The sequence below is a fragment of the Apium graveolens genome, chromosome 3 (assembly GCF_009905375.1).
Source record: "Apium graveolens cultivar Ventura chromosome 3, ASM990537v1, whole genome shotgun sequence".
NCBI lineage: Eukaryota > Viridiplantae > Streptophyta > Magnoliopsida > Apiales > Apiaceae > Apium > Apium graveolens.
This window is the reverse complement of record NC_133649.1, coordinates 155803905-155810260: the sequence shown is the minus strand read 5'-3', so window position 1 is coordinate 155810260 and position 6356 is coordinate 155803905. Positions and strand designations below refer to the sequence as shown.

The following is a 6356-nucleotide window of genomic DNA, read 5'->3' as shown; positions in this document are numbered from 1 at the left end:
ACAGATTGTGCCAGAAAAAGTGATGAATGAAGGCAGAGAGCCAACAAATAGATAAGAGATTAATACCGAGAAAGATGATAAGGGAATAATGAGGTCACTACTAGAATTCTGTCAATAGACATCGGTCCTTAGACATCGGTTGCTCAGACGACCGATGTTAAAGTTCTTTTAGACATCGGTTATTTTAAAACCGATGTTACTGCTTATATTAGATATTGGTCGAGAATATAACCGTTGTGTATAGTTATTTTTTAAAAATGAGAAATGTTAGTTAGACATCAGTTTTTTATATAACCAATGTCTTTGTTTTATAGACATCGATTGTATTTTACAACCGTTGTCGATGGTTAACTTAAAAAAATTAAAAAAAACACGCGGAAACTTTCCCCCCTTTATTCCCCAAATATTCCCCCCTTAACAAAAAAAAAACCAGTTTTCCCCTAATTTTTTTCCTGTCTCTCTCTATCTCACTCTCACTCTCTCTACTCTCTCTCTCTCTGAGCTCTCCCTTCTCTCTCTGGTTCTCTTTCTCTCTCTCTGCTTTTCTCCCTCTCTCTCTCTTCCATCTCTCTCTCACACACACAACATTTCAGTTGATTGCAGGTATATAGGGTCTCAATTAAACCCCAAATTGAAGAACACCTTCAATTAATCAAACCCCATCTACGAGAAACCCTAATTTCTGAAAAGGTTTGTTTGTTCAATTATGTTTGTTTGTTCAATTAGGTTTAATTTGTTCAGTTAGGTTTGTTTGTTCAATTAGGTTTAATTTGTTCAATTAGGTTGTCTGGAGAGGCTTTTGAGGACTAGAGTGGAGAGGCTTTTGAGAGAAAAGGAACTCAAGAAATCCAACAGGTCACTCAATGCAAATGCAAATGAGGAAGGAGGGAAAGATTTTAAAGGGGATAATGGTACTGTTGAGAATTGCTTCCGCTACCAAAACCAAAGCCGCCCCCTCTCCGCCTCCCTTTCGTATGCCCACCAGAAAGCCATCTCTCTCCACTCTTTTATTCAGGTACTAATTATTACACAAACTCTTGCCTTTTATATTGTACTATTACGTTTATTATTTACACAGTGATGATATTTGTGTGTGTTTTATAGTTGTCCGGTTGAAATGAGTTCGATGCAACCCTATCACACGACCACTGCTTCTGTTTTGATGACTTCTATGCTTACGCTTTCGAGAGTCGGTTACGGTTTGCTCCCCGAATTGGAGTGCGTAGCTTAACCAGTTTTTGATAATTCTGTGTAATTCCTGACCAGTTGTGCTACTGCTCTATAAAGAGACATATGTGCCATGATCAGTTGGTCCTTATCTGAGAGCCTCTGGCACAAATCACTAGCTGTAATTTTCACACTAAGATGGAAAATGATCACGCTAGGCCTACGATTTTGGTAACCAACGATGATGGTATTGATGGTGCTGGCTTGCAAGCTCTGGTTCAGGCCTGGTCTCTACAGATCAATATCAAGTCCTTGTCTGTGCCCCTGAAACGTACGTCGACTTTCAATCCATTTTTACCAATGCTTCTGGTACATAGATTCTATCATATAATTAATAACAGTTATCGTATATTAATTTAACCAGCATAAAAGCTTAGATGTAATGCAGGTTTGTTTTTCTTTTGATTTAAAAGCTTACACTTACTTAAACGTTAAGTTTTGAGTTTTAATTATGCTTCAATTGCAATACGGAAGGTATACAAATTAAGTTGCAAAGTACGGTCTCAGGTATTATCCAACTCCACAATGTGGAATTGCTAATTGTTAAGTTAGAGCGAAGGCTAGCATGAATATCATGTTTTTGTGTTAATATATCTCGTTACTCTAAATCATTTCCGTAAGTGGAGCAGTGATAGAATTAAGTAAGTCACATAGGTTGTGTTCACTTGGTGGGAATGAAATGAGGAAGGAATAGAATGAAAAAACTAAGTTCTTAGGAGGATGGTGCTTAAATAATGTGCATGACTGGGGGATAATGTTTAATTAGAAACATTTTGATTGTTTTTCTTGTATCTAATAATTCTTTTACAGGGAAAGGTCAGCTGTTAGTCACAGCATTACTTGGATGCATCCTGTCCATGTTAAGCAAGTAGAAATTCAGGGAGCAACAGCCTATGCAGTTTCTGGTTTGTTTTCATTTCACATTGTTATAAAATGTATATTATCTTTCATTTTTCTTTCCCAACAAATTACTTGCGTGCTTCTGGCACTCACACAACATACTGATGGCGACGCCTAGATGAAGACCAAATATATTATTTATAGTCTTTAATCTTGGAATTTTAATTGATAATGATTTATAAGAAGTGTTTTCTTATTATTGTTTACTTGTTTTTTTTGCTATTCCAGGAACTCCAACAGATTGTGCATCTCTGGGAATCTCCGGAACTCTTTTTCCTATAGTGCCTGATCTGGTAACTATTCTAAATCAACTTTGTAAACTGATATTCTCATTAGTTGTAAATCGTGCTAAAGCTCAAATATCATTCTGGTTGCTGATGTTTCTATAACCTAAGATGTTACCTATTTGTAACGACTCAAGCTGAGCACTTACTAACAACTCTATTCAATTGCTTTTTTTAAAAAAAAATTGTTTTTCGTTGCTTACTCTTGTTTGTTTTGGTCACAGGTTATTAGTGTCATAAACATGGGTTGCAACTCTGGTTACCGCATGTCAGTAACTCTCTGTCTGAGGAAACACTTTTTTGTTTAGTAAAAGTAGTCTATATAGTATGTGACCTTAAGTCTGCAGTATAAACTCTTAAGTCTGCACAACTAATCAAATCTGTTACTGGAATAACAGCATGTACTCAGGAACAGTAGCAGGTGCTCGAGAAGTCTTTTTCTACGGGATACCTTCTATCTCAATATCTTATGACTGGTACACATTAACTTACAAAATGCACTATGTAGACATGCATCAATATATTGCACGTTGCAACTGCTTTGGGATCAGTTTTTATTTTTCTTGATTCAATTTGTGTTCTCAACTGCCAGGATGGGGGGTAAGAGCACTGCTAATGACTTTAAACTTTCTGCCGAGGCTTGCTTACCCATAATAAGTGCAATTTTGGTTGAAGTCAGAAGTAAAACATATCCTCTAAAGTGCTTTTTGAATATTGATATGCCTACAGATATTTTGAATCATAAGGTGAGACTTGCAGCTTTTACAACCATCATCGTCTGCTTTAATGATATTCGGAGAGAACAAAGATTAAGTATCAGGCTATGGATTATAATGATCCATCTTTGAATTCAGAACTAAATTAGAACTTCATGTAGCTTGACTTGAATTGTGTTTGCTGCTCATTCTGTACTCTGTAGGGATACAAGTTGACAAAGCAGGGAAATAGTATTATCAGAATGGGTTGGAAGAAAATTACTTCTGAAGCACAAGTTGGAAAAATATTATCAACAATGACTATGGTAGCTGATTCGAAAAAAATTGAGATGAATGGTACGAAAGTATCACAAGACTCTGAGAACAGTCTCGTTTTTATGCGAGAAGCTTTATAATTTTATCAGGGAATTGGAATTTTGTTGTCGGGGATATTTGGGACTGGAAATGGATCTTCAGTATCTATGTAAGATGCCTCACAATTTGACAACCTTTTTCCTGGATGACCATGTTTATAAAGATTGAACATGGGCATCATATATTTATTAGTCAATGTTTGTTTTGTCTACAGCGAGAATGCTGGTCTTTTAGCATTAACTCGAGTGGGCAGTCGAAGAGTTGTACAAATATCTGCGTGCTTTATGATCTTCTTTTCCATCCTGGGTAAGCTTCTTTGTTTATGTCAAAATGTATAGGTTTTGTTTTTTATGTGCAGTTTGTTAATAACTTGTCAAGCGCTTTGACAATGATCCTGCAGGAAAGTTTGGGGCAGTATTCGCTTCTATCCCATTGCCAATCTTTGCTGCATTGTATTGTCTACAAATGCAAGGACATATACAATGATCTGACAAAGTATAGTAGTAGTAGTCTGGTAGAAACTATGTAGTAGCTCTTGTATTATTCATCTGACCTAATGTAATTCATATAAACTTGTTAATATTTACTTGAGTAAATGTAATTATGGCTAGAGATATTCATGTACATGCAATATAAAATTTATTGCAGGAGGGATTTTTGTATCAATCTGTCGTAGAAGATTACTTTACTCGATTCATGTATATACATTGTAAAACTTATTGCAGGAGGGTTGTTTCCAGTTTTTAGAACCGATGTTAAAAATCATAAATACACATCAGTTTACACATATAAAAGCAATGTCTTAAAATCACAAAGACATCAGTCAAAACAAAATATTCGATGTTAATAAAGGAATATTAGCACATGAAAATAGGGTAATAACATCGATTCAAAAATAAACACCCGATGTCTATTTATCATATTAACATCGGTTTTTTAGAAAACAACCGATGTCTATTGTCAACATTGACATCGGGTACTTAGAAAATAACCGATGTCTAATTAGATAGAGACATCGGTTTTTTATCAAAGACCGATGTCTAAGAAGATAAAGACATCGGGTTTTTTATTTTTAATCGATGTTAATTTATAAATATTTCTTGTGTGTTACAGTTTTAAATAGGCCTAATAGTCCTAATATTACATTTCCGAACTTGACATTACACAATTATATAACAAGAATGTGAATTAGACATCAGATATTTTCCAGAAATGATGTGTAATATTACATAGACATCGGTTTTTAACCGATGTCTATGAGAAAATACATTTAACATCAGTCGCGAAGACATCATACATTTTTTACATAGACATCGGTTTTTAACCGATGTCTAAGGTCTTTTTTCTAGTAGTGGGTATTCCTACAGAATTTGGGTTCCAAATGTTCAAGAGCTTCAAGATGAGATCTTAGATGAAAGCTAGTTTGAGGAATAAGATTTAGAGCAAACCCTGAACGTGATAGTTAGGGAGGTCGCCATCAAGATCGAAGGAACCCATAACATGATGAAGTGGAAAATGAGGATTCAAAATATATAGGAGGACCCCGATTATGGGGAGGAGGAGGGAATGTAATAACCCCAATTTTTGAGAAATTTTGAAACCCTTATGAATAGTGTTTTTGCTGAACGGGAAAACTTTTCATGCCACGCTATGTAGGGGTTCTGTTATTGATCTTATGGGATATTATTAGTACTCTATGTGGTATATAAGTGTATGTAAAGATCGTCAGAATCCAGTTCCGAACACTTTGATTTTTCCCGGAAATCCACAAGATACGGAGAGAATTGAGTATAAGGTAACAGGATAAAAATGATTTAAATTAAAGGATTATAGGAGAGGATCATAAAAGGAATATAATATATTGAGAAAGGTTAAGGGAACCTAAGTAATAAGATCCCGGGTATGATCCCTCAAACGATAAACGAGAACGAAAGATAAGCGAACCGTAAAACAAATAAGTGACCAAGAGACAAGCTTGTACAAGAATCCAGGGATTGTGACATCATCAAACCACAAGGTGTGGACAAGTGGGAGCATTATGACATGTGCAAGGTGACACAAGCATGACATGGGAAGGAAGGAGGTGTGGTGGCTTTTTAACCACACAAATTCAAGGGCAACAAGGTAATTAACTAAATCAAACACAAAAACAAGCCAACCAAGCCAAGCAAAATCATTTTCATCAAAATGAAAAAGAAACCAAGGCATGGTTCATCATGCTCTCGGCTTTTTACTATTGTAAATGGGCAAGAATTCAAAAACTCAAGATCCAAGCCTCCTAAATTGGTGAGTTAATTCCCTAATCATCTTCATGCTTAGTTAGGGCTATATCATGAGTTTAAGCCATCAATTCCTTCTCCATCTTCTTCATTTAATCAAAGAAGAAGACTATGAATAGTGTTTTCAAGTTTTTAACTTGAAGTTTTTCTTGAAGATCCAAGCATTCTTAAGACTTCTCAAAGCTTCTTAAGGCTTCCTAGCTCCTCCCACCACTCAAAGGAAGGTATACCATCTCCAAACCCTAGATTCCTATATATTATAAGATGATTTTGATTAGTAGGGTGCTATTGTAGCTTGTTGTTGTGATTTAGAGTTTGGGATTTGAAGTGGTAGTGAAATGGAATGGTGAATGTTGTGGTTTTGATTAAAAGGACTTAAGTATGATTAAAGTTAAGCTTAGGCATAAGTATGAATGATTAAATTGAATTGGTTGGGGTTGTTATGATGTGATAAGGATGGATGTTGGTTGTATGTTGGATTTGAGGTTGATTTGGAATGGGTTTGAATGGTTTAAAATATTGGAAATCGCGTAAACATAGCCGTCGTAACGTCCGATTTTCTTTGGACTGTTTTTGTGCATAACATTAGGACCTGA

General features: G+C 35.5%; 1 pseudogene; it reads left to right on the top strand.

The window, feature by feature from the left end:
• Window positions 1-466: 466 nt before the first annotated feature.
• LOC141712882 (uncharacterized) lies at window positions 467-4126 on the top strand (annotated as a pseudogene).
• The last annotated feature ends 2230 nt before the right edge of the window (window positions 4127-6356 follow it).